Source organism: Equus przewalskii, chromosome 19, assembly GCF_037783145.1.
Source record: "Equus przewalskii isolate Varuska chromosome 19, EquPr2, whole genome shotgun sequence".
Lineage (NCBI taxonomy): Eukaryota > Metazoa > Chordata > Mammalia > Perissodactyla > Equidae > Equus > Equus przewalskii.
This window is the reverse complement of record NC_091849.1, coordinates 15,281,674-15,309,161: the sequence shown is the minus strand read 5'-3', so window position 1 is coordinate 15,309,161 and position 27,488 is coordinate 15,281,674. Positions and strand designations below refer to the sequence as shown.

General features: G+C 40.1%; 2 long non-coding RNA genes across 2 annotated transcripts in view; both read right to left on the bottom strand.

Moving 5' to 3' along the window:
• LOC139077410 (uncharacterized) overlaps positions 1–27,488 on the bottom strand; it is a 170,450-nt gene that overhangs the window by 123,007 nt on the left and 19,955 nt on the right. The window lies entirely within an intron of this gene.
• On the bottom strand, positions 408–26,471 carry LOC139077411 (uncharacterized). Its single transcript, XR_011529909.1, has 2 exons — positions 26,210–26,471; positions 408–890 (listed from the first exon to the last, which is right to left on the bottom strand). It is a non-coding gene; the product is annotated as an uncharacterized lncRNA (long non-coding RNA).

Below are 27,488 nucleotides of genomic sequence, written 5' to 3'. Positions count from 1 at the left end.
CTGTACAGAAATCCTCTCCCACGCTGTGCCACACTTTTCACTCTCAAAGGCTTTGAGCCTGTTGTGCTTCTAAATGAGACCAATGACATGACTTTTCTTTGCTTTTGATGCAAACCCATAATTATAGGTGGCCCACAAAGCAGGATGTATGCCTCTCTTTTCTGTCCTGTCAGGGGTGATGCGAAGGCAGCACTTGTAATAAGTGCACGATTAGTGTGTCATGAACTGGAGCTCAAATGTGAGAAACATCAATGGCAGCTCCAACTCAACCCTCAACTCTTCTGAGTTCCTAGACACATGTATTTTAAGTGTAAACCTACGCGCAGACGTAGCCGAGAAGAGCCCTGTTATTTAGACGTTCGTTGACAGGCCTGTATATTAGATGTTCTTTTGCCATTTTACACAAATTGATGTTGTGACAGGCGCCATTTTATTTAGTTGGCAGGACTTACTCTACTGTTTTTCTCTTCAGCCCTCTCTGAATTTCCTCTACAAAGTACAAATACTACGCTGGTGTAATAGGTAGGTTTGTTGGCCAGTAGTGATCACCAAAAGACCAAATTAACAAGTTCTAGAAAAGACCCCAGCAGTTCTTATACAAGCTATTTCGTGGTATTTTGTTATGTAAGATGGCTTAGATTTAGTTTAATTAATTCTTTTTCTCTTTTCTGGTGAATTACTGATTCCTCAGCCTTGAAATGAAGATTCAAATAAATACTTGGCAAAGCAGATTTGATGATCGTGTCTGCTTTGCTCAGAGGGAAACATCCATCCTCTGCAGTAGCTCTGTGGGCTTCGCCGCAGAGTTATTCAGTAGCCTCTCCAGAGACTCACAATGCTCATGTTCTCCTCGGCTGTAGTACCCTGAAAAGAAGTCTATTTCCTTCTTCCTGTTAATATAAGGAGAAGAGAGTTTCATGGAAGACTACAGTTATTTGGACAATTCTGGGCCTCCTCACTTGATTTAAGACAAAAAGGATAGGTACATTTCATCAGTAATATCTCCAGAGACTAAAATTTTCAGAGTTTCCTTTCTAAGGGAGAGTTTAAAGAATCTAGCGCCCCCTCCTCCCCACTTTTTTAAGCTTTTCCTGTGCAAGAGGCTGCTGCTGTTTGTATTCCGCCACTTAGGTAATTTCCACTTGAAGCTGGACCCTCAATTCCTAAGCTAGAATGCACCACCTTTGCCCTCATAATCTTTTTTTTTTTTTCAAGGAAAGAGTTGTCCTGAACTAACATCTGTTGCCAATCTTCCTTTTTTTTGTCCTCCCCAAAGCTCCAGTGCATGATTGTATATCCTAGTTGTAAGTCCTTCTAGTTCTTCTATGTGGGATGCCTCCACAGCATGGCAACTGACAGATGGGGAGTGTCGTTCTGCAATCAGGAAATGAACCCAGGCCGCGGAAGTGGTGAGAGCCCTGAACTTTAACCACTAGGCCATCCGCGCCGGCTCTGCTCTCATAATTTTAAGGATGTTGGAATATGTTACGCCTATGCAACTTGATGGACTTGAAATCTCTCAGAACTTGTGCTTTCCATACTTTTTCCCCATTAGAAGACCTCAGCCTTTGCTCAAATTCCTTTGACACAGTTGTGTGAAGCCTGTCTGCATTCTGTCCTTCTCCTCTGATTAAGTCACTCAGAACTGGGAGTTGCTCTGTAATCGAGAACATAGATAACTCCCTCTCCTTGGGAAACCATTGCACACTTTCCCTACAAGTCTCTCTCAATCTTCCCAGGAACTGCTAATAAAAGAATTAGAGGAACTTGATGATGTTCGCTTTCCCTGTGTCTGGAAAGACAGGAAAGCCACCAGAGAAAGAGCTCATCTTCCCAGGATGCAGTGCGTAGACAGCGGTGTGCTGTCCAGACCCGCTTCCATGAAGGAGGTCAGGGATTCCTCAGCTGTGGAGGGCCCCCATGACGAAGGTCGCTCCCCTTCCCACATGCCTTGACTGACTGATGTGGGAGTCTAAAGGCCAGGCTGGCTCAGTCCAGCTTGGCACAGTTCTGAAGGGCCATTCTAGCTCCAGCACTCCCAGTAGGCTGAAGCTGCTGTGAGGCCTGCATCACAGCTTCTCCCTCGGCCCACACCTGCTTCCTTCCTCAGATATTGATCCCAAGGGCAGCTCCTAATACACATCCTGTGCACTGTGCTCCAGGGAACCCAGTCTGTGACGTACAGTGACGTTATTCGGACAAAGCAAAGGACATCATCATGGAATTGTCTCATTCGTTGTCATCAGATGCTGGTCTGTTATCACTTACAACGGTTCTAACTAGACTCTGATAAGGAGACAACTCTTGGACGAAATTGGACTAAGAACAGCTAATCACGAAGGAGGGAAATCTGTAGTTTTTACTTCATTAACAATAGTGTCCAGGCATCAAATTGCCAAGCATTTCATTTCTATTTACTTTTATTTAACTCTCACAAAAATTCTATAAGGAGTTATTATCCCCATTTTGTTATCAGGAAATGGACTTAGAGATGTGAAATAACTTGACTAGGCCAAAATGCATCTAAAACTCCAGTTTGCTGACTCCAAACCCCTGAAGCCAGCATTCTCATCCTTGCCTGGAATGTGGCTCCTTCAGCCCCTCCTACTCCTTTGCTGCCCAGCTAAAATGCCACCATAGTCAACATATGGTTAACTCAAATAATGCCTTACACGTGTAAATTTTGAAAACTGGGCCTTGCCTAAGAAAGATATTGCTCTTAATTAAAGCTACATTCTACTGTAGTAGTGTAAAGTGTGTTTAATGGTTTAAGACAGTCTGTAATTAAGGTACTTAATGAACCTCTCTGTGTAACATGGAGGTCTAACCCAGTAGAATCCTTTAAAACCCATTGAATGGAGCAGAGGAAGCTCTAACAGCTTTGTATTCTTTCTCTATGCTACTTCTGTTTTCTAGTCTTAACCAACAAACTATGCATAAGGATAGATCAGCATTCTTGTCCCGGGAACTATTTTGTGAAAATACATCTCAGTTTTTTTACTCCAGCTGGTAGATCTCCTTAACCCCGCGTCATTTTATGTCCTGCCTCAGCTCTGGCTCCCCTTTATACATTTATTGTTGCTTTGTTGAATTTCCTTCATTATTTAAGTATTTTTTTTTTTTTTTTTTAAGTGAGGAAGGTTGGCCCTGAGCTAACATCTGTGCCAGTCTTCCTCTAGTTTGTCTATGGGATACTGCCACAACGTCGCTTGATGAGCAGTGCCTAGGTCCATGCCAGGATCTGAACCCACAAACCCTGGGCCACCAAAAAGTGCAAACTTAACCACTACGCCATCGGGCAGCCCCCATTCCCTCTTTTGACGTGCTATATATGTTCCTCTCAACTGTTTTAAATCCTTTTTAGAAAGTCAATTCCACGTTCTTCATAATTTAACTTCATCTTTTTCATGGTCTCCTCTCTGGTAAGAATGGTACCAGAGAAATAACTTCTTAATCTTCTAGAAGCCATACAGATATCTGAGTCAACATGCTATAGGAACAGTATATATGCCTCTACTACACATTTGATAATATTAAGGAGAAAGTGTTACACAGCAGAACAAGTATAGGATTTAGAGTCAAACAGATATTAGTTCAAATCCCGGCCCTACCAATAATGTGGCTTTGGGCACATTAACTTTTGTGCCCACTAACCTCTCTGAACCTACAATCATGCTTAACTTAAAATGTTGAGTAGACTAGAAATAGTGCATGTGAAGCACCAGAAGGTGTTCAATAAACAGGCCTATCGTTATTCTCACTGGATTGTAAGCCCCTTGAGGGCAGAGATGGAGCTAACTCAATTCTGGCCTCTTGAATAGTGCCTGGCAGTACTCAGCGCACTTTGAAGTAATGATGCATGACTGAACAGGTGGGATCATATCACGGTGGAGTGGGAAGCATGATGGATTCTGAGTTCCGCCATTAGCCAGCTTCGGAAGTTTTGCTGGATCTCTGTTTCTTCAGGGGTAAAACGAGGAGGTCTAGGTGGATCATCTCTATGATCCCTTCTAGCTTTAAGGTTCAGTGATTTTGTAGAGCTGACAAAGGTTTAGTCCCAGAGAGGGGAAGGACGGATCACAGATACCTCTGTTCCCTCTCCACACACCACCATCCCCACCCACCGCCTCCTTCTTCTCAGAACGGCAGCTGTGTACTGAACTTGATTTTCTCTCGTGCTGTCCCTCACCCAGCTCTGTAGGAGAGGGAAGGAAGACTGCCAGCAGTCAACAACAGAGCTTCCTCCTCTGTCACAGCACCTTTCAATCAGACTACCTGCTTCCTTAGGTCATCTTAGAGACACAAAGGGACAGAAGCCCTAACACCAACCAGAACTTTACTTATGTATTATTCTGGCTGAATTTAATAGCCCAAAGAAAACCTGGAGAATACTGAAAGCTTGGGAAGCATCAAAAAGGAGGAGTGCTCCTCTCATTTGAGTAAACATAATTAACTTTGAAGATGAGATTTTGTCCATTCTAGAATCATAAATATTTTCAGAATTGTTTTGTCCTGGCTACATTCCTATCCTGGTAAATCTAGTAACTTCTGGTTGGCTAATATGGATATAAAAGACTTAAGAGTTAGGCAGACTTTGAGTATACAGGTATTCACTCTACGCTTCCTTCCAACTTCTCTGTATCTTGAGATTTTTGAGTCCTAGGTCTATCTCTGGCAATCTGTGTGACTTCAGATAGGTTAATTACTTTCCCTACCTTTGATTTTTCTCACCCGTTAAAGAGGAGGATAAGGGTAATAATACCTATGTCCTAGAGTATTGTGAGGAAAATGTAAAGTGTCCAGCATATAAACATGTAGGGAAAGATATAAGAAACTACTCCTAATCATAGTAGGTTAGACCACAGCGAAATGGTCGAACGATAGAAACATCCTCTCTCTGGCAGTGTCATAAGGTATCCTGACCTTCCACTGCCCCACTGCACCTCCAAGAGCTCTGAGCCATCCGAAAAGGTGAAAATGCACTAACACATCACAGCATGGCACTGAGATTGCCTCCTGGCAGAGTCTGAGTCTTCTAATTCATTGCTCAGCTTTCTGGATTTGTTTTTCTTTTGTCGCTTAGTTGCTCCAAATTTTGCTCTGCCAGTTTATTTCCAGTGAATCACTCCCAGCTGAGGTCACCTGGCAGACCGCCCACGGGTGTAAGGAGGTAACTGATCAACAGTGGGCATTGAGGCTGGTCTACAACTACGCCAAGCTTAAAGTGCCTTCTTATTTTTAGATTCCTAAAAGGGCCTCTATGGAATACTTTCTTACAATGCAGCAAATTCCTTGTTGTCATTAATTGGCTCATTAATGTGTTCCCCAAAGACGTAGTGACAAATATCAGGGACATTGAACCCCATTGTTTAAACTGGCTTAGCAGACTTGGCCTATTTTGCCAACTTATCCATCAGATAAGTCCTTCTTTCCTAGTCTTCTAATTAAGACCGCAGCTTGACAAGTCATCGTCAGCCCCACGCTCTGCTTTTTATCTTGTGTGACTTACATTTCATGTGCCTATATTGCTTAACACTAACTATGCCAGGTATTGAACTAAAAAATTGACATGTTCATCCTTGCAACAGCCCTAGAAGTTAGTTTCTACTATTGTCCCCACTTAAGCAATGAGGAATCTGTGCTTAGCCCAAGTAGACGCAACTTGTTAAGAGGCACAGTTGGGGTTTGCATCTAGGCCCCTCTAACACACAGTCCAAGGCTGGAAACGTTTTAGGGCTTCTAACTTTTTTTGGGACTTCCTCTTTGGTAGTCTCATGGAACTTATGGATGCCTTCTCAGAATAATGTTTTTAAATTTTAAAAAAAAGAGATTAAAAAGGAAACCAGTCATCTTGAAATCCAGTTATCAAAATGTTTTAAAAATAAATTTCCTATACAGTAATTTTATTAACATTAAGTAGCAAGATCTAGTGGCAGGTCCAATAACTACTTAAATTTTGAAATGATTGTGGGTGTTAACAATATTTTGAGATAACTGCAACAACCATAATGCGATATAAAAATATCTGTGACACTTATTGATGATGGGCACGCCACAAACTACTAGGGGTTGTTTCCTCCACTCGTACCTGAAAAGAATGCTAAATTTTTCCTTAAAGGTTAGTGAAAATAAGGATGTAATTTTTTTCTCACCCTAGTCTATGGGCCCCCTGAAATCTCTCCATAGACCCTGTAGGAGTCTGTGGATTCCAAGTTAGGAGCTCTTAGAAATAGTTGACTCTTAAAAATAATTTAACATCTTTGTCTCTGCATTATCTTCCATTTGTTTGATACACATTTATTGAGTGCCTAGCATATGCTAGATATTGTGCTGAGTACTGAGTATACAAGGTTTGAATAAGACTACGTGCCTACCCTCATTGCCTACTAAGAGAATCAAATGTATGAGCTGATAATATACATTACAATATAGTACCAAGATATAAACAAATTATTGTGGATGTCCTTGTTTGTGATTTGTAAGTATAAACTATAATCTGTACACTCCCTCTGGCTAAGTACTCTGAAATAGACTTCTACAGTTTTATCACTTTTCCCTCTTCTTTCATTTCTCATAAATGCTTTCCACCATGCATCCATGCTCGATTGGAAAGTTTTCCAATTAGTTGCTTTATGAGTCAGAGTCTGATTATCTAAAACACAGAGGATATTTAGGGGCTGGCCCCATGGCCGAGTGGTTAAGTTTGTGCGCTCCGCTGCAGGTGGCCCAGCGTTTCGTTGGTTCGAATCCTGGGCGCGGACATGGCACTGCTCATCAAACCACACTGAGGCAGCGTCCCACATGCCACAACCAGAAGGACCCACAATGAAGAATATACAACTATGTACCGGGGGGCTTTGGGGAGAAAAAGGAAAAAAAAAATAAAATCTTTAAAAATAAAATACAGAGGATATTTAATGCAGGGAATTGGTCACACAAATGATGGACTGAGAAGACAATAGGGAATAGTGAGGCAACTGAGCGATTAGAGCTGGAAACCCTTAAGCCTGGGTTGGCTGGAGGAACAAAGGGAGGAGGTCGTGTTTCCAGAGCCCAGAGGCTGAGATAGCCCACGGGAAGTTGGAACTGTAGGGGGATAGCATTCAGCAAGAGTTGGAGCCACAGAAAATACACAGCCATGGCAGAGAGAGAAGAAATAAATTGGCTTTTTCCTTCTTCCTATCCTCCAATCTCCCACCAGTACCTCCAACTGGACAAACTCAGCTGGAAGACGGCTGACATGCGAGCTTGAGAAGTGCAGGCTATGACAGTCAGCCTCTTACCATGTAGATGAAAGCTGGGGAAAAGCAAGAGATGGATCCAAGGGCAATCGTGCCCAGGACCAGCAAGCTTCCTTCCTTCTTGACACGCAGTAGTTCTTCCCGTCCCTTCCCCGAGATCTATGACTTTTGTTGAACTCGGATCTACATTTGTTTGTTTCCAGAACCATCAGCAAACATCAGATTTTCTCTTCTTCTTTCAGTCCGTAAGAGGATTTCTCAAACCTCTCAGTGCCTGTGAATCTTCATTTTGCTCCAGAACCTTAGATATTACTACCTTTTTTGAATGTCTGAAATAATCCACTATGGGGCAAGGTTCCCTTCTGTTCTCTACCCCAAAGCACGCATTCTCAACAGGGGAGATAGCACGCCCAAGAGGGCAAAAATTGGTTCTTGCGGGAGGACAGAGGGATGGGTGAAAAAACTTAGATTTTACACTGGTTTGGGATCCTCCAAAGGTCAGCCCTACCTGACAACATCTTATTCGTTAGTATTTAATTTCTCTTGTCCAGGAGAAGTTTGATTTAATTTTAAATGTTAAATGATTTAATTTTACCCCTCAGGGGGCAATTATGACCCAAAAAAAGGTAGAGAAACATTGCCCCAAAGGATGAAGAGTACTTTTTTAACTTTCATTTCTTTGACACATTCTTCTACCAATAGAACTTTTTTTCACTTCAGTTCCAAAGCTTTCTTCATGGATTATTCTTGTCATCCTGCTTAGAAGTTCTTCTTTACAACTAGAAACAAGAAAAATCAACTTTGGCGGATTTAACCAAAAAAATTTTTTTATTAATAGGTTATTAGGATCTTAAGAATTTTCCCACCTTACAACAAAATAAATTAAAAGAAACTAAAAAGAATGATTTGACAAAGAAAAAAACAGAGATTTATGAAGATAACAAACAAAAACCAGATAAACCCAAAAGCTAGTTCTTTGAAAGGAATGACAAAAACAGTAAACACTTCTAAAAGCATAGATAAAAGAGAAATTAAATGTAATTTAAGTGAATTCAACTCTATTGCAAACATTTTAAAATCTAGAAGAAAAGAATGATTTTCTAGCAAAATCAAAATTAGAAGGCTCAATTAAAAGAAGAGAGCTTGAATAAACCAGTTACCATAACAGATATTGGAAGGTAATTAGAATCTACCACTGGACAAAATATCAGAACCAGATGGCTTCATAGCTGAGCTTTATCTAACCTCTTAAGCACAAGTTACTCCAATGTCATTTGAAATATTCCAGTCATTGGAAAAAGATGAAACCCTCTCCAATTTATTTTATGAATACTGCATAACTTTTATACCAAATTCAGAAAATCATTCCAAACAATAAAGTTTTGGATCAATCTCGTATGTGTATAGAAATATATAAATTCTAAATAAAACCTTAACAAATAAAATCCAGCAACATGTCAAAGGAGTAATATAAAAAAGCAGAACAAATTAAAAAAAATAAAACAGTACTTTTGTGAAAGTGTGCATGAATATCAGGAAGTCTATTAACATAATGAGCAGATTAAAAGGGAAAAAGCAGATGCTTAAAGGTCGTGATGAAACATCACTTAACCTTTATTAAAAATGCAAGATAAAAATAGAAATAAATAAATATAATAAAGACTAATTAACAAAAAATAAAACTGAATACTATCCTAAGTGATAAAACACTATAACCATTTCTATTAAAATCAGAAACTAGACTGCTTTGTCACCATTGCTATTTTTATTTAACACAGTCTTGGAAATTTTAGCAATTAAAATAAGATCAGAAAATGAAATAACTGGGGCCGGCCCGGTGGCACAGCAATTAAGTGCGCATGTTCCACTTCCGTGGCCCAGGGTTTGCCGGTTCAGATCCCGGGTGCAGACATGATGGCACTTCTTGTCAAGCCATGCTGTGGTAGGTGTCCCACATATAACATAGAGGAAGATGGGCACAGATGTTAGCTCAGGGCCAGTCTTCCTCAGCAAAAAGAGGAGGATTGGTGGCAGATGTTAGCTCAGGGCTAATCTTCCTCAAAAAAAAAAAGAAGAAAAGAAAATGAAATAACTGATATAAACATTGGAAAAGAAGAGGTAGAAGTAGAAAACCCAACAGACCCTGTTACAAAAAAATTTTCAGATTTAATGAGAACTAGGTAAAGTGGCTAGATAAAAGATAAGTGTACCCAAAAAAGACTTTATCCTAGAAATAAGCCTAAAAATGGCTATGAAAGAAATTATTCCATTCACAATAGCAAAAGCTACTCAGTGGGGATTCAACATTCAGGATATTCTGAGGAAACCACGTTAGACCACAAAGGCTGGTCTAGATTCAAAAACTAGTGAGAATTACCACTCAGATTTGGCTTAAATTATTTTAACTTGGTTTTATTATTAAACTAGCAAACAGCAGTGCAAGAGAGCAAATTAAGAAAGTTTGCCAAGAGTTTGATAGTCTCAGTAGTCCTTACGGAGTAAGATTCTGATCTGCCATTTATACCGTTTTACTCTTGGAGAGGCATGGAGGAATGCATTAGTATTTAAGGGTCCATCACATCACTGTGTAAGAAAATGCTCATGTTCCAAAATTACACACTCCTGCATTCTATTTTTCATTAGACAATTGAGTGTTCTTAAGAGTTCAGTGCAGCATGCCTGGCCATGGCCTATATGAAGCATCTAAATCTTCCCATCGAAATTCTCCAGGCCCACTCTTCCCCAATCAGTGCTCTGACTTTTTCTTAAGAGAACTGCTAAGGATGTGAATTCAACTCTTTTTATCTCGGAAAATTTCAAGATCAAACTGTACATTTGATATTTGGCTTTCTGCACACTTCAGTGGCAAGCAGTAAGAAATTCTTTTAACAAAGCCATGGAAACCTCTGGTTTTCAGCATGTGCTTTGAACTGAGAATTTGGGAATTTGAGCATCTTTATTTTATTTAAGCTATCAATTGGCAGTAGAAGCCATCTCATCCCATAGTCTTTGAATTCCCCGTGAACTTCTTATTATTTAGTAGCATTGATCTCTTAGTTCCCCAGAGCTTTGCCTTCAATAGCAAGTCAGTCTAGGTGCACACAGGTGATGATTTGATTAACTGCTTCACCAGATCATGACAAGAGCCCTTAACAACACCAGCTGGATTTTCATTGCCTTCAACCTCAACCAAGCCAGAAAACACTTCCATATTTCCACATACATCCCATATTTCTCTAAGGCTCTAAGGCTTGTAACTACTCCATTCCAATTTCTGAATCATTCACAATTCTTAGTTTCAAAGACTGGAAATCAACTCTGTATGGTTGAAGCAGAAAATGAATTCATTAAAGAATATTGGGTGGCTCACAGAATCTCTAGGAAGGCTAAAGAGTCAAGTTCGCAGTGAGATAGCCAGGAAAATTATTCCTGAGAAGGGACACGATGACTTGTGTAGGCAATAGGTTAATTGGACCCTAGGCTCCAGTAGCCCTTCTTGCATTGCTACCCCAGAACCTTGGTCAATCTGCCACCTCTGACCCTGAAAGACACTGGAGGGTTTCCTATGATTCTGCCGACTTCATGACTTCATCTCACAAGTGGATGCTATGAGTCATCCTTGACTCTAGCAATGGAAATTGAGAAAGAAGTATCTGGAATTTCAGTTTCTATAGTGGAAGGTTTGTTCTATCTTTCACTGACACAGGGTGGGAAATCCAAACATGGGAATGACTTTCAGATACTGAACAACCAAAAAGAAGGACAAATGTTCACCTTACCTTTTAATAAACCAGAAGAGGGAAGATTATTCAAACCTCTTTCCCTTCTTCTCCAGTAGGGAGACAAGATCATATCCAGCAAGAAGACAAATATGGCACATACTCTGCAAATCACTGAAAAGCATTTATAATTGTACCTATTTCCTGGGTCTCACGTTGAGTTAGAATGTTCTGAAGTTCCCTCATTAGCATCAGTAGCCAGTGCACCCCCTCTCTTCACCAGGGATTTGTCATAACACAAGACCTTACTTGGTCGCTTTCCTCCCACTGGGTTCCATCCAATGCTGACCTATTAACTATTAGTGTTTCACACTGATTTTTACCACAACTTTGTCTTTCTCTATACTCAGGAGCATTTTCATTTAGTCAACACTTATTAAATATCCACATATGCTAGGCAACGTGCTGGGCTTTGAGGACACAAACATTCACATTCTGCAAGGAAATAAGAGATACAACAAATAAGGGCAATTGATGAGTAGCAAAATGTAAGTGCTCAGATCCTTGACAGAAACATCCAACATTTGAAGTCATCTGTGTCTGAAAACAAACAACAAAAACCCAACAACTCCAATGAACTTCCCTAGCACTTGAAATAAGCCCAAGCTCCCAACCATGCTGGGCCTATAAGGCCCTACAAGATTGGGCCCAGCGTTTCACACTGACCTCATCTCCCACTACGTTTCTGTGCTCCCTGTGATCCAGCCCCCTCAGCCTTCTTTCTGTGCCTCGAACAGGCCAAGTTCATTCCCACTTAAGTGTCTGCACTTGATGTTTCCTTTTCTCTTTGGTCTTCTCCATGGCTGGCTTCTCACAGAGGGCATCCCTGACCACTCTGTGTAAAAGCCACTCTTCCCAGTCCCTCTATCTGATCACTCATATTTCCATTATGTTGTATATTTACCACCCTCCTCCCCAGCAAGAGTGCGTGCTACCAGAGAGCAGGGACCTTGCCAGTCAGGTTCATTGCTATCCCCCCAGTGCACTGCACAGTGCCTGCACATAGTAAGCTGTCTAGAGAGAGACATGAATTAAAGTATAAATGAAGGAATGGCAAAGTCCAAACTGATAGCGGGGGGCAACTGTGCGCATGTCAGGGGATCAGGATACTTAATGATGCAAATCTCCAAGGTATGCTAGGACATCCTGGATTTTCATATTTTCTGCAGATCTTTCTCCTCTTTTATAAGTTTTGCCAAAAGGTAGAAAGGAAAAATGGAAGTATGTTTGGTCCAGCCCAGAAGGATCACGTGCATTAAAAGCTGGGGAGAACTGGGTTTGGCCATCATTTAAAAAGACAATCTTTTCCAACAGAAGCAAAGCACTTGCCTGCTAAGTAAATCTCACCAAAGGGCAGTTAAATTGGGAAGGCCCCATTCTGGCCTTTTCTATGGAGTCAGAGATGGCAGGATCTGCCCTCTTATCTGGTCGTGTGAAAACAACAATGTGCTGCGTCTCATTAAATTTCTGGACTAGCAGCAAATAGCAGCACAGCCTCCAAATCAGCTGCTTCTCTTGTCAGTGTAGCAATAGTCTTGGCAATTTTCTCGTGATCTCAATACTCTAAAGCTATTTATACACTGGCATAGGAAAACATATTATTTGCAGAAATGCCTCCGGATCCTATGTCATTTGTACAGGGACAGAAGATGTTTTCAAAGAACCATATTTCTGTAGTATTTTTTGCGACAAAGACTGTACAGCAATGATCTGCCAGGTTGTGTGGGTGTGAAAACAGCCTCCATTAACTAATCTTGAGTTCTACTTTGGCTGTTTAAATATCTATTCAAGCTTTTCAGTCTGCCCATATTTAGATTTTGGATTTTACTCAGGATCAATTTGCAAGCTTTAAGAACACAATAGAGCGCCTAGGAGTTCCTTTCTCCACCCTCTCCTCCTCTCTCTTGGGTTTTATTGGAATCTCGCCAATATCAGTGCGCTTTGGAACTCTTACTTTAGATAATCTAGAAATATGCAATTTTAGGGGTAATGCAAGTCTCTATTTCACTTCCATACGCTCCTGTGTTAGTTTGGGTCCTTCTAGACGCAGATGCCAAGACAGGTTTAGACATGCTAGAAATTTATCAAGAGAAATGCCAATAAGGGAAAAAGGGGAGGGAACTGAAGGAGGTGAGGTGAGCTGCAAAGGATGAGAGAGAAGTAATAGGGGGCGGCTGGAGAGGCCGGTTCAGAGTGCAGCACAGCCCTAAGAGTGTCTTAGCCGGGTTGAAGCAAAGTCTGAGCCAGTCGCCTATCACAGGAGTCCCCTGGCTTGCAGGAACAGGCCTGCATAAGTGGCCCTGTCACATTCAGTCATTGGCCAGGAGCAGACCATGGGGAGCGTGGACTCATGCAAGTGCCATAGGGGATTCCTACCTGTCACTATGCCCCCAGCTGCAGGAGATCTGAGCGGTGCATCTTCATGGCCACCACAGCTCCCGCCCAGCTTTCTTAAAAAGAGTAAAAGATTGTAGCTTTTAAATTATTTTCTTTAAAGATCTGGGGTCCTAAAGTGGGCTGTCAGTCCACACAGGGGGGAACCAAGAGGTCAAGAAGCACTACAAAGACCCCTACACTTTCTTCACCCACAGAGGCTTCTTACTGTTATATAAGTTGGGGTTCTACCTAAGACTTCCTTTAGGAGGACAATGATTCCACTGCTCTGTAAACAGTTTCAAAACAGTTAAAGGAATATCACTGGTAGGGAGGTTCTTCTTAGAATTCAAACTCTTAATTTGTGGGTCATTGGAGGAAAAAGAGATATTTTCTACATGATACTTATTTCCCCATACCATGTTCTTCTACACATTTGCAGCTTTCTGTATGCCGTTCCATATGCCTACTATGCCTTTCTTCCTCTTTTCTGCCTAGAAAATTTCTCATCCTTCATGACCCATATCGACCGCCATCTCCTCTCTGAAGCTTTCCACGACTTCCTTAGGCACAGAAGGCGGTTCCTGCCACTGTGTTCCCATGGTGCTTTGTATCTTGATTACATTGTATCATTTTATAACAATTTGTTTATATGTGTATCTTTTTCTAAAGAGGGAAACATTGGCATTATTCCATAAATGAACTAGTAAATTCTCTTGTTTTACAACATAATACTAATACCTCTAGCTGGTTAAGAGAAAGCCATCCACTTTCTAAGTAATTTTGAATTTCCAGTACATGCTTTTAGAAGGAATAAAACCCTGACCAGAGCAAAAACAAACCAAAAAAACCTTGGTATTCAAAACATGGCTCTAAACTATCAGTATCAGATCATTTGCATTACAACTTTGTGAGAATCATAAAATGTGAACACAAAAAGAAAAATTTACCTGTGACTCATTTATCCATTCTTTCCACAAATTCTTACTGAGAACCTCCTATGTGCCAGGCCATGTGCCAGGTGCTACCAGAGCTAAAGACTATGATGAAAATAGAACAGAGCGAAGTGATAGGGAGGCTCCTCTAGGTTGGGTGATCAGGAAAGGAGCTTTCCGTAATTTGGGAGGACCTAAAGGATATGTGAAGCCCTAGGGGGATAGCATCCCCTGCAGAGACAACAACTAGTGCAAAGGGCCTAAGATGGAAACGCACCAAAGCCTGGGCGACAAGACTTTGGAGAGCAAGGCAAGGAGCAATGGGAGAAGTGGTCAGAGAGGCAAGTGGGAGTCAGTTACATTGGGTTTTGTGGAACAGCGTAAGGATTTTGGATTTTCTTCTATGTGGAGGAGTAAGTCATCGGAGGATTGTAAGCAGGCAAATGATGATCTGATTTATATTTTTAAATGATCACTGTGGATGCTGTGTATATAATGGATTGGAGCAGGTTAAGAGTAGAAATAAGCTTAGCAAGGAGTCATTGGAGAAGTCCAGACAAGAGCTAGTAGCGATATGGATTAGAGTGGGAAGTGGAGTGCAGTGTTAAAGTACACAAATCAATACTACATACGGATGCAAGCACATGTGTGCAAGTGCACATGCAAACATACACCTCATAATTAAAGCACAAGAATTCTTGTGACCTCGGACCTCCCAATTATTCTTTTGTGAGAAACAACTAAACACAGCTTGTAAACCCACTTCTACCCCTACTCTCTGCTCCCATTCCCCAGTTATCACAGGAGATGATTAAACTGAGCAGAGAAGGCAGGAATTTCCATCTCTGTCTGGAAGGACACAGGTAATAGGAACACAAAGTCTGATCTATAAGGCTGCTTTTCTTTTTTAAAGATTGGCATCTGAGCTAACATCTGTTGCCAATTTTCTTCTTCTTCTTCTTCTTCTTCTTCTTCTTCTTCTTCTTCTTCCCAAAGCCCCCCAGTACATAGTTGTATATTCTAGCTGTAAGTCCTTCTGGTTGTGCTGTGAGAAATGCCACCTCATCTTGGCTTGATGAGCGGTGCCATGTCCGCGCCCAGGATCTGAACCAGCAAAACCCCAGGCCGCTGATGGGAGCACATGAACTTAACCACCCGGCCACGGGGCTGGACCCCAGGCTGCTTTTCTTTTTTATGTCCAGGTCTGCATCCATGAATTAAAGGTGAATCTTAGTTGCATCCTCTGATCAAATGTACTAGTCAAAATATTCTGACTGAATTAGTCAGGGGGAGGAGGTTCGAGTGTTTAATTAGTTGACCATCTGTTCTATTAAATCATCTCTTACCTTGACAAGGCACAGGTTCTTAACTGAGCTCCTCCTCTCTAGTGTAAGCCTCCCAAATCCATTCACCATATTGTTGCCAGAGTGGCAGAGCTAACAGACAACTCTAATTGTGTTGCTGCCCTGTTGTGAAACCTTCAAGAGCTTTCCATCATCTGAAGGATAAAGTTTCAGCTCCTTTCATACCTACAAGGCCCCGTGTGTCTATTGCCATCGTAACTCTGGCACCGCCCTCACTGCACCCTTTCCTTGACCAAAACGGAAGAAGGGAAACCTGCTGTTCACATCCTGTTCCCTTTGTCTAGACAGCCAACCCTTCCTTACATATGTATCCATCAAGCCTCAGCTCAGGTCTCACCATCTCAACAAAGCCTCCGAGCATAGCTTCCAGGTTTTACTAAATGCCCTTTTGTGCCCTGAAAGCAATGGTTTTTTTTTTCTTTTTGAGGAAGATTAGCCCTGAGCTAAAATCTGCTGCCAATCCTCCTCTTTTTGCTGAGGAAGACTGGCCCTAAGCTAACATCCGTGCCCATCTTTCTCTACTTTTTAATATGTGGGACACCTACCACAGCATGGCTTGCCAAGCGGTGCCATGTCCTCACCAGGGATCTGAACCAGCAAATCCTGGCCACCAAAGCAGAACGTGCAAACTTAACCACTGTGCCACTGGGCCAGCCCCAGCAATGGTTCTTAAAGTGTGGCCCATGGAACCCTGGAGGGGAGGGGTTTCCCTAAACTGTTACGAGGGGTCCATGAGGTCAAAACTATTTTCATAATGGTAACTAGAATGTTATTTACCTTTTCCACTGTGTTGACATTGGTGATAATAGTGCAAAAGCAATGGTGAGTAAACTCCTTCCATCTTAACCCAAATCAAAGCAGTGGCACCAATTACACTAGTAGTCACTGTATTCTTCACCACCGCACACTTGCAAAAGAAAAAGACCAGTTGCACCTAACAATATCCTTGATGAAGCAGTAAAAATTACTAATTTTAGTAAATCTCAACCTTGAATACACAACTTTTTAGTATTCTTCATGATGAAATAAGAAGTACAAGTAAGGCACTTAGCTGCATGCCAAATGACAATGGTTCTCACAAGAAAAAGCACCTGTATTTGAGTCGCGAGCTGAACTGGCCAGTTTTTGTTTTTGTTTTTTAATAGAACACCATTTTTTCTTTGAAAGAACGACTACAAACTAGGATTATTCAGATGTGATTATTTGAACCAAGTAAGCCTGTCACTTCAAGGAAAACAACTGAAAGTATTTGTTGCCAAAGAAAAAATTTAAGTTTTCTGGCAAAAATTAGTATTTTTGGAAAGCGTGTATTTGCCACTGTGGCTTGACAGCTTCCCAGTACTTAAAGACTTTTCTGATGAGATTGGTGGAGATCCTAATAAATATGGCTTTTTAATATACTGTACAATAAAATATTCAAATATTTGGAAGATTCGCATGACTCAGCGAACCAATGTTTTCCAAATGACCGACGCCTGATGTTACAAAGTCATGTATAGGTTAAGTCCATTCACACTACAAGATAACCAGCATATTTTAATGTAACAAAGTATAAAATGTTTACTGCTATCACCCCACATGGATCTATAGAATCAGTGCAATCCCAATCAAAATCCCAACAGGCTTTATTTTTGTAAAACTTGACGAGCTAATTCTAAAATGTATACAGAAATGAAAAGAAACTGGAGTAGCCAAAGCAATTTGAAAAAGAAATTGAAGAACCTTCTACCTGATTTCAAGACTTACTGTTAAGCTTCAGTAATCAAGATAGTGTGATATCTGTATAAAGATAAACATACAGATCAATGGAACAGAAGACAAGTTCTAGAAATAATTCTGCACATATGTGGCCAATATATTTTTAACAAAGATGCTGTATAAAGATAAACATACAGATCAATGGAACAGAAGACAAGTTCTAGAAATAATTCTGCACATATGTGGCCAATATATTTTTAACAAAGATGCTAAGGCAATCCAATGGGGTAAAGATAATCTTTTCAGAAAGTGATTCTGGAACAATTGGATAGTCATTTAAAAAAGGAACCTCAGTCTTTATCTCATAATATATACAAAAATTAACTCAAACTGTATCTTTGTCTTATATCTAAGAATCAAAATCATAAAACATAGGAATACATAGGAGAATTTAGCAACCCTGGGCTTGGCAAAGATTTCTTAAATAAGGCATAGAAAAAGCACAGACTATAAAAAGAAAAACCAATAAATTCATCAAGATTTAAAACTTTTACTCTTTAAAATGCCAAGAAAATGAAAAGGCAAGCCATAGATTGGGAGGAAATATTTGCAAAACGTATATTTTACAAAAGACTGATATCTAGAATACATAAATAGCTCTTACAACAATAAGAAGACAAGTTACCTAATAAAAAGTGGGCAAATGATTTGCACAGACACATCACCAAAAAAGATCTATGAAAGGTAAATAATACATGAAAAAATGTTCAACATAATTAGTCATTATGGAAATGAAAATTAAAACTACAGTGCGATATCATTACACATGCAGTAGAATGGCTAAAATTAAAAAGACTAACAATATCAAGTATTGGAGAGGATGGAAAGCATTGGAACTCTCATAAATTGTTGGTGGGAATGCTAAATGGAAGAGCCACTGTGGAAAACAGGTTGACAGTTTTATGGAAAGCTAAAGATATACTGTATGACCCAGCCATCCCACCTATAGGTATTTCCCCAAGAGAAATGAAAACATATGTCCACACAAAGACTTGAAAGTGAATATTCCACGTCCATCGGCAGGGGAAAGGATAAACAAACTGTGTCATATTCAAACAATGAAATACTACTGAGCAATAAAAAGGAACAAACTACTGATATATGCTAAAACATGGATATATGTCAACATAATTATGCTGAGTGAAAGAAGCTGGTCAAAAAAGACAACATACTTTATAATTCCATTGAGACAATTCTAGATCTGCAGTGTAAAATGTTGTAGCCACTAACCACATATGGCTACTGAGACTTGAAATGTGACCAGTTCAAAGTGAGAGATGCTATAAGTATGAAACACATATCAGATTTTAAAGACTTAGTATGAAAAAAGAGAATGTAAAATATCTGTCCTAGTCCATTTTGGCTGCTATCACAAAAATACCATAGACTGAGTGGCTTATAAACAATAGAAATTTATTTCTCACAGTTCTGGAAACTGAGATACCCAGGATCAAGCTGCCAGCAGATTCGGTGTCTGGTGAACGCCTGCTTCCTGGTTCACAGACAGTCATCTTCTCACTGGTCCTCCCACGATGGAAGGGCCAAGGAAGCTCTCTGGGGTCTGTTTTACAAAGGCACTAATCCCTTTCATGAGGGCTCCACCTTCATGACCTAATTACCTCCCAAAGGCCCCACCTCCAAATACCATCACACTGGGGATTAGGTTTCGACATACGGATTTTGGAGGGGATACAAACATTCAGTCTGTGGCAACATCTTATTAATAATTTTATATTGATTACATGCCAAAGTGATAATATTTTGATATACTGTGTTAAATGAAATATGCTACTAGAAAAATTACAATTATATATGTGACTCACATTTGTAGCTCATGTTGTATTTCTTTTGGGCAGTGCTCTTATAGAACAATGTAAAGTCATCTATAGTGACAGAAAACACATCAGTGATTGCCTGGGAGTGGTTGGGGGAACATAGGAAGGAGGAATGGAGTATAAGGGGGCACAGGGACACTTTCGAGGGTAATAAAAATGTTTATTATCTTGACTTTAGTGATGTACACATGAATGTATCTATACGTCAAAACTCACTAAATTGTACATTTCAAATATGTGTGACTTACTGTATGTCAGTTATATCTCAACAAATCTCTGAAAAAATTTTGTTTATTGATATGGTTTCAAATTGAACATCACAACTAACTTTTGAGAAACTATCACTTGTCAAGTTTTTGTGTAACAGTAAAAAAGAATATCCACAATTATTTGAAAAGACTATTAAAATACTATTCCCATTTCAAACTATATATCTATGTGAAGTTATTTTCTTTTCATATACATCACAAAAACAACATATCCCAACAGGTTGAACATGAGGCATATATGAGAATCCAGTTGTCTTCTAGCAAGCCAGATATTAAAAAGATTTGCAAAATTTTAAAATATTGCCACTCTTCTGACTAAATATCTTATGTTCTGGAAAATATAGTTATTTTTCACTAAAAATATCTTATGTTAACACATAACAGGTTTATGATTGGTTACTTTTTATTGAATTAATAAATATTTTAAAATTTTTCTGTTTAACTCTATTTTAAAGATGGAGGCAATGAGATTGTGTTTATGCACATAAACATTGTTTTTTTAACATGTCATTGGAATCCTATAGAATGTCTGGATGCATCACATGCTTTATAGGAATGGGAATTTCTACAAGAACCTTTTATGAAAGCAAGGAGAAAAAAATATACATATTTATTTTTTAAATCAGCTTCTATCTAGCTGATTAAATCTGCATTTTTTAAATTAGTTTCTATACAGCCCAGTCAATTGAGCTTTAGGAAAAGTTTCCTGTGCTAGAAATGAAGAAGTATTTTTTTTCTCTCTTATCTGCAGAAAGTAATCAGCAACCAGCCCTGTGCATTTCATGAGGATTAACATTAACCCCAACCTTATTGTCTTAGGAAGCTGTATGTCAGGATCCAGAAAGAAGACAGAAATCACACCAGTTATTTTAACAGAGAAAATGTAACATAAAGGATTGCGAACCAGATACTGGAGAACCAAAAAGTCAGAAAAGGAACCGTCAGGTATCACAGAGATGGCATCCATCGGATTCCTTGGACTGAGGAACTAAAACAAAAAGGTCAGAGTTGTTTAAACTCTGAAGCTCGGAGAGTAAGTCCCGCAGACTGGAATTCAGACCTCTGAGGAGAGGAAGCTGTTCAGACAAAACAGGGACCTCAGAAACCGGGGAGAGGGTCCCCAGGGAGCTGAGACCCAGCCCTGTGAGGAAGGGAGGGGGGATCCCTGCTGACTCAGGCCATGTTTCTGAAAGTGCATGAAAAGACTGGTTCTCTAAGGTGTAGAAAATCAGTAAATTGGAATCATCTGGAATTAATTGCTGCTTCTGGAAGGAGCAGCTGCAAGGGTGAAGTAGTGTTGCTAAGGTGACACTGACAAAAACAGGAAGCGAACAGGAAAGAGAGCATCTCCTCTTCCTCCTCCAGCCTTGCAGTCTCCCTCTAGTGCCCGATTGGCAGAGTCTAAAGGAGCCAGTAAAGGAGGAAGTGGCATGCAGATTCACAGCATCACAAAACAGGATATAGAAGCGTGGATTGGAAGCTAACAGACAAAAGCTTAATGAATAACACAGTGGTAGCACTTAAATTTCAACTGAGTTACAGTAACGTATATATTTCATGACTGTATCCCTCTCTTCTCTCATGCTTATCTCCATAACCATGACCCTTGTTTTACGTTTATCTCCCAAATTCTTTGGAACGCCTCTCATGGAGCATATTTGTCAAATAAATTATTAATTAAATGAAAACAGCACAGAGTTGCATGCTGTTCAGAGTCAAACTTTAAAGCTTAGGAAGGTGAAATCTTGTCTGAGGAGTTGGCAGAAGCGTGGGTTATTAATTCAGAAGGAATTTTAAGATGTTCACTCTTTGGGTCCAAATTTAATGGTAGCTAAAAATGATGACTGTGTGGGTCATGATGTAAGATATGGATTAACTCTGAAATGATCTTTCACCTGTACTTGGGAAGAGATGCCATGAACTCTACTATTCCAGATGCACTCTATGTAAAGGAAGAAGGCATAAGAAACTCATAGTGTCTATACTTAGTTAATTTGACTCATTCCTAAACAAAAAGCTCCAAAGGATTAAGAATACAAGATAGGGCCTTTTCCTCTTTTTATGCTCCATAAGAACATTAGACTGCATGTCAAATATGAATGCATCAATACCAAAACTTAATAAAGTGCTCATTTACTTAACGCGAGGGGAGTCATACCCAGCAACAAGCCTCCTACAAGTCAGACAGAGCCCTGACTGTCAAGTGTTCTTCTCCTGGGCGAGGCAGAGTGCAGGGGTCCCCAGACCTCACACCTTCATTTTAGGCTATGGATTCCTGCTTTACCCTACTCCCAAGTCAAAATTCTGAACAGAGAGAGAGTGGAAGGGAGGGAGAGAGAGAGATCAATGCCCAAATTCAGAAATTTAAAGCTCTTAAGCAGTATAAATTCATCAACTGACGTTCTGTAAACATATTCCTTTCTCAGTAAAATTATTCTAAAATAACAGTGCTCCAGTCAATGGCTATCACCAGAAAATGTCACGAAGTTTGAAACACTTGGCTTCTCTGTAATCAGCCAACTTCATTATGCTTCCTGCTTAATAATTATAGATCTTATTAACAGAGATGGATTTAATAACATAAAACTAATAGGCATTACAAATTGCATGCTCTCTGAAGAGACTGGAGATTTGTGTCATTTCATGTACCAATATGAAAACATGACTGTTGAACCCATGCGCTAGAGTTCTCTAAATATAGTGAAATGATGCAATTTAATAGCAATGTAAGCTACACAAATCCTTTCTGAGAAAACGCCATTTTATCCCTGCCTCGAGGAGCTGGAAGTGGTATATCAGAGTGTGCCATTAGATTTCTTTCTCCCGGCACACGAGTCAGTTCGTGTATAACCAATATACAGATATGCCACCACCTTGGAATTTTTTAAAATAATCTTTTTGGTTTTCACTATGGTGGTAATAGTGCTCATTGTAGAAAATTTGGAAAATGGAGAAAAGTATAAAGAAGAAAATAAAAATCACTTACAATCCCACAATCTAAAATTACCACTTGTTAGTATTTTGGCTTATTTTATTCCAATATTTGTATAAATATATATTTGGCATAGTTGAGATAATTTGTACCACTCATAAACTGCTTTTTTCCATTTAATAAAACCTTGTGAACATTTTTCTCTTTTCCTAAAAATCCTGGTAAACGTACTTTTAATGGGTTTATCCTCCATGATACAGGAGCACAACAAGTTACTTCATCGTTCCCTATTGATGAATGTTTAGATAGCTTACTTCTTCACCCTTCTCAGAAATACTTGATAACTATGCATGCACATTTATTCTATGAAGTGGGCCCCAGAGTTCGGAAGAAGGGAGGGAGGTTCCCTATTGACTGAGGCCGTGTCTCTGAGAACTTTTAAGGAGATAGTCCTGATGGAATTATAAGGTCAAAGAATACAAACATGTTTAGAGCTCTTAATACATACTAACAAATTGCTTTCCAGAAGACTGTCCCAGTCTACACTTCACCAGCAAAGTACGAGAATGCCCACTTCACTATATTTTTGGCAGCACTGAGTATTAATTTTTAAAGTGAAATGATTTCTCAATGAATTACTAGTCAATTTGAACATTTTACTCCCAAGGCATTTTAACTCTTAATGCAAGATGCATAAAAATAAATTTCTGTAGAATATTTCCTGCTGAATTGGTATGGTGAATCCCCCTTTCAGCCAACTCAGAATACTTATAAGAAAAATGCTTCAATTATCATTCTAAATTTGAAGTTTCTGTTTCTCTGATTTAAAAAAGACACTATTTAATGTTAAATCATGGCTTAATACAAAATCTTAAGGACAGTTGGTCCTTTTAAAATCAAAAAGACAGGGGCCGGCTCCATGGCCCAGTGGTTAAGTTCGAGCGCTCCGCTGCGGGGGCCCAGGGTTCGGATCCTAGGCACGGAGATGGCATCGCTTGTCAGGCCACATTGAGGCGGCGTCCCACATGCCACAACTAGAAGGACCTGCAACTAAGATATACAACTGTGTACGGGGGGGTTGGGGAGATAAAGCAGGAAAAAAAAAAAGATTGGCAACAGTTGTTAGCCCAGGTGCCAATCCTTAAAAAAATAAATAAATAAATAAAGTCAAAAGGACTTCAATATATTAAGAAACATAGAAGTATATACTTGGAAATGTAAAAAAAATCACGATTCAGAATTTTGCCAGAAGGGTATTTATCCACTGGAAGGGATAATTTTAATATCAGGGGAAAGGCTTCTGAGAATATACAATTAAGGAAAATAATTTGCTTTTTGCATGTCCATGGCCAATGGTTGCCTGTTCCAATCAGACTTTTGCTCATTGATTTCTCCTACCTGTGTCCTGCGCTTTGAAGCTGCCACTTAACATTAGCAGGGAATTCACTTTTCTTTTTAACTCTTCTAGTTACAAACATCATCTCATTCACTCACAAATCTACTTCTGAAAGGGCTGAGGCTCCTTTTTAAGAAGTAGTTTAACATTCAAGATTATGTAAAGTTTCAAGCGACTTCTTCAGAATTTAAACACACACTAATGAAAGAGAGAGTTTAGATAAGAAGGCCACAGTCAACAGAAGCTAAGACAATTTTTGACCAAATTTACCCACTGGGATGCAGAAGTCCTGGCACAACCCTCTGCTTCAGTCCTCCTGGACCTGAGCAGTCATAAAATCTCCTAAAGACATACTATGTGTCTATTCTACGCTATTCTTTACATACATCATTTCTAAACCACACTACAATGCTGCCAATTAGGTATTATTATTCCCACTCTACAGATGAAGAAATAAAGCTCAGAGAGGTTAAAGCTGGGATTAGAACCTAGGTCTATCTCATTCTAGAATCTAGGCATGCTTTTATTTTCTATTTTTGATAAAATATAACATGCATACAAAGACTGCATAGAAATATGTTACATAAAAAAATAAAATAAACACCATTGCACTCACTACCATTTCACTTATACCTTAGCAGCCCCCTCTACCTCTCCCTGTGGCATCTCCCTCACTTGCCAGGGAGCCACTCTCCTGAATTTTGTTACTAATTTGTTTTCTTTTCTTTATAATTTTACTTCATATGTCTGTATCCCTAAACTCTATGTTTTTAAGTTTTGCCAGTTTTATATTTTATCTGTATGGAAATCATGAGTAATGTCTGCCTTTCTCAGAAAAATTCCTTGGTCGTGGATTAGTCACAGACCTCTTACTGTATCTGTAGTTCTAGAGTTTTAAAACCAGAACAAGTAGAAGGCCTAGATTCATAGTTTGAAGGTAGGATTGCCAGATTTAGCAAATAAAAGTATAAGTAACATTTCAGCATTTATATCCCTCGCAGTATTTGGGACATATTTATACTTAAAAAGTATTTGTTCTTTATTTGAAATTCAAATTTAACTTGGGCATCTGCATTTTACCTGCCAACTCCGTTTAAAGGGGATTTATTACATCGGTGTTGACACCCGAACACGAAGTGCTGACAACCCTGGAGGGTAAGCAGCATTGTTCTACTGCCCCTCTACCCCCCATCTTGATGGTGGAAATTACACGGATTCTGAACTCAGAAGACGAGGGTCTTAACTTCCTTTCCATTGGTTCTTTTTTTTTTTCCTTCTTCTTCTTCTCCCCAAAGCCCCCCACTACATAGTTGTATATTCTAGTTGAGTGCCTCTGGCTGTGCTGTGTGGGACACCACCTCACCATAGCTTGATGAGCGGTATCATATCAGCACCCAGGATCAGAACAGGTGAAACCCTGGGCCACTGAAGCAGAGCACACAAACTTAACCACTCGGCCACGGGGCCGGCCCCTCCATCCACACTGGTTATGTGATCTTGGACAAGTCCCTTGAACTTCCTGAGCTTTGGTTTGCTCGTCTTCAAAACAGGTATCATGAGAGACTTCCTCGAGAGAGCTAAGTCCCCATCTATTATTAGAGAAATTCAATTGCTCACATCTCAACTTGATAAACCAAGAAACAATAGCATTAAGCACATTATTTAGATGTGTTGCAGGGGATCCCAGGAAATCCTTAAAACACTAACAGTTAGGAATTCCACACGGCTGCCTCTGAGTTGCAGACCCAGAGCTGGAGTGTTGGAAGGGGCAGAGCAGAGAATTGCTGCTTCTCATGATAAGCTCTCTAGTGGCATTTCATGTTTTTAACATCAACTTTACTTTAGGAAATTTTTAATTGTCAAAACAGAAGTTGAATGAAAAAACTGAAATTCAGTTTTAAAATGAGTATAATCATATTGCCTGCCTCATAGAGCTGAGGATAAAATGAGAACATGAGTCTAAGAATTCTAAGAAAATCTGAAAGTTGATACCATGCCTGTCTTTTTAGATAAAGGAGAGGAATGGTATCACCCTGCTGGCCCTGGAGAAATTGACTGATAGCAGGAGAATTTCCCCTGGCATTTTTTGATAGGTCGTTCAACCTTGACGGGCTAGTGTCTGTTTAGTCTTTCTAGTTCAGTGCTCAGAAAAGTACAACGCTCCTGAAGGACTTTATAAATATTTCCTATGCCAATGATGAATTCAAGTTACAGAATTTAATCCCAAAGATGAAAACTCGCCCGGGACATCTGAGGCAGAGCAGTGTCTTAAAGAAGATAAGCTGCCCCTCCCAACTTTGTCTCTGAAATAAGGTTGACTTTCGTACCAGCTCAAGGGATGAACCAACTGCCAGGAGCCGTGGAGCTGGCGACAGCACCCATCAGGTGTTAGGCATCTTAAGCTGGCAGCAGCGCCTTCTGGGGACGCAAAGGGAGATGCAGTGAGGTGACCGGTCCTGTATCCTAGGAAACTGCGTTCTCAGGCTGAGGTCTGCCCTCTAGCGGCTGCAGATGCTAGTTACTCTTCGAAAATGGTTGTTCCCCTCTCACAGGAGCGAGAATTTGAGTTCCAAATAAGTAAAAAAGCAACTAGGGAGACAGAAATGAGAAACAGTTGAGATGTGGGTGAGAGATAGGGTTTCCACTTCTTTGAATGTCTCTCCTCTGATCCAGTGGTTCTCTAGAAATTAGAAGAATAAGGCTAACACACAGCGCAAAAATGCATTTAAGTTGAAAGACTGACTTTCATTCTGAGATTTTTGTTCTGCCATATTTTGGGGGCTTTATGAAATGATGATGACAGTAAATGATCTTTTTTTTTTTTCATGTCCCATGTCATCACCCAAATGTTTTGGAAATTTTTACTCATTTGTATTTGTACTTCTAGGAACCACTGTTCCAACCCACCATGGCAGCCTTTCAAATTCATAATCACAGAATTATTTTCAGTTGGAATGGATGTCCAAGATCATCATGTCCCGGGGAAATAAGGTATTCTTCCCTCCATGTTACAGATTTGAGACCTAGGCGGGAGAAGTGGTCTGTCTGCTGTCATTCAGCACCTTGCACATAACAGGAATTCAGTAGGGAATGCTGGAAAGAACGAAGACCTTGGGGGATGGGACATGGCCTGGAACCCAGATTTTCTGCCACCTAATGCAATGTCCTTTTCACCATAGCAGGATCACAAGATTTCTGAAAGACATATGCAATCTGCTCAATTGAAAAACTGCTAGGTTTTCACACCAGGAAGGGGTTGGTCTAGAACCTGGAGTAGCAGGAGTCCAGCAGGGAGAATCCATGTTTGTCACGCTCAGGTAACCCTGGGGAAGTCTCTTTAGAGAGTATCAGACTGGAGGAGGGCAGGTCTGGGGCAGTTGTTAACTCCCTTAGTGGCTTTCCCTCCTGGCTGGCATGTGACTGGGAGCAGTGGCGGGTGGGGGGAGGGGTTGCAGAGGAATTACTGGGTGGGGGTGCGGTGGGAGGCTTTGTGTGCTGCAGGAAAAAAATGGGGAGAAAAAGGCCTATGAGAAAATGAGAATGTTCTACACCATGGAGGGAGGAAGGGGGCGGGGCTTAAAACTAGCTGTGAGGTCAAGCACATGT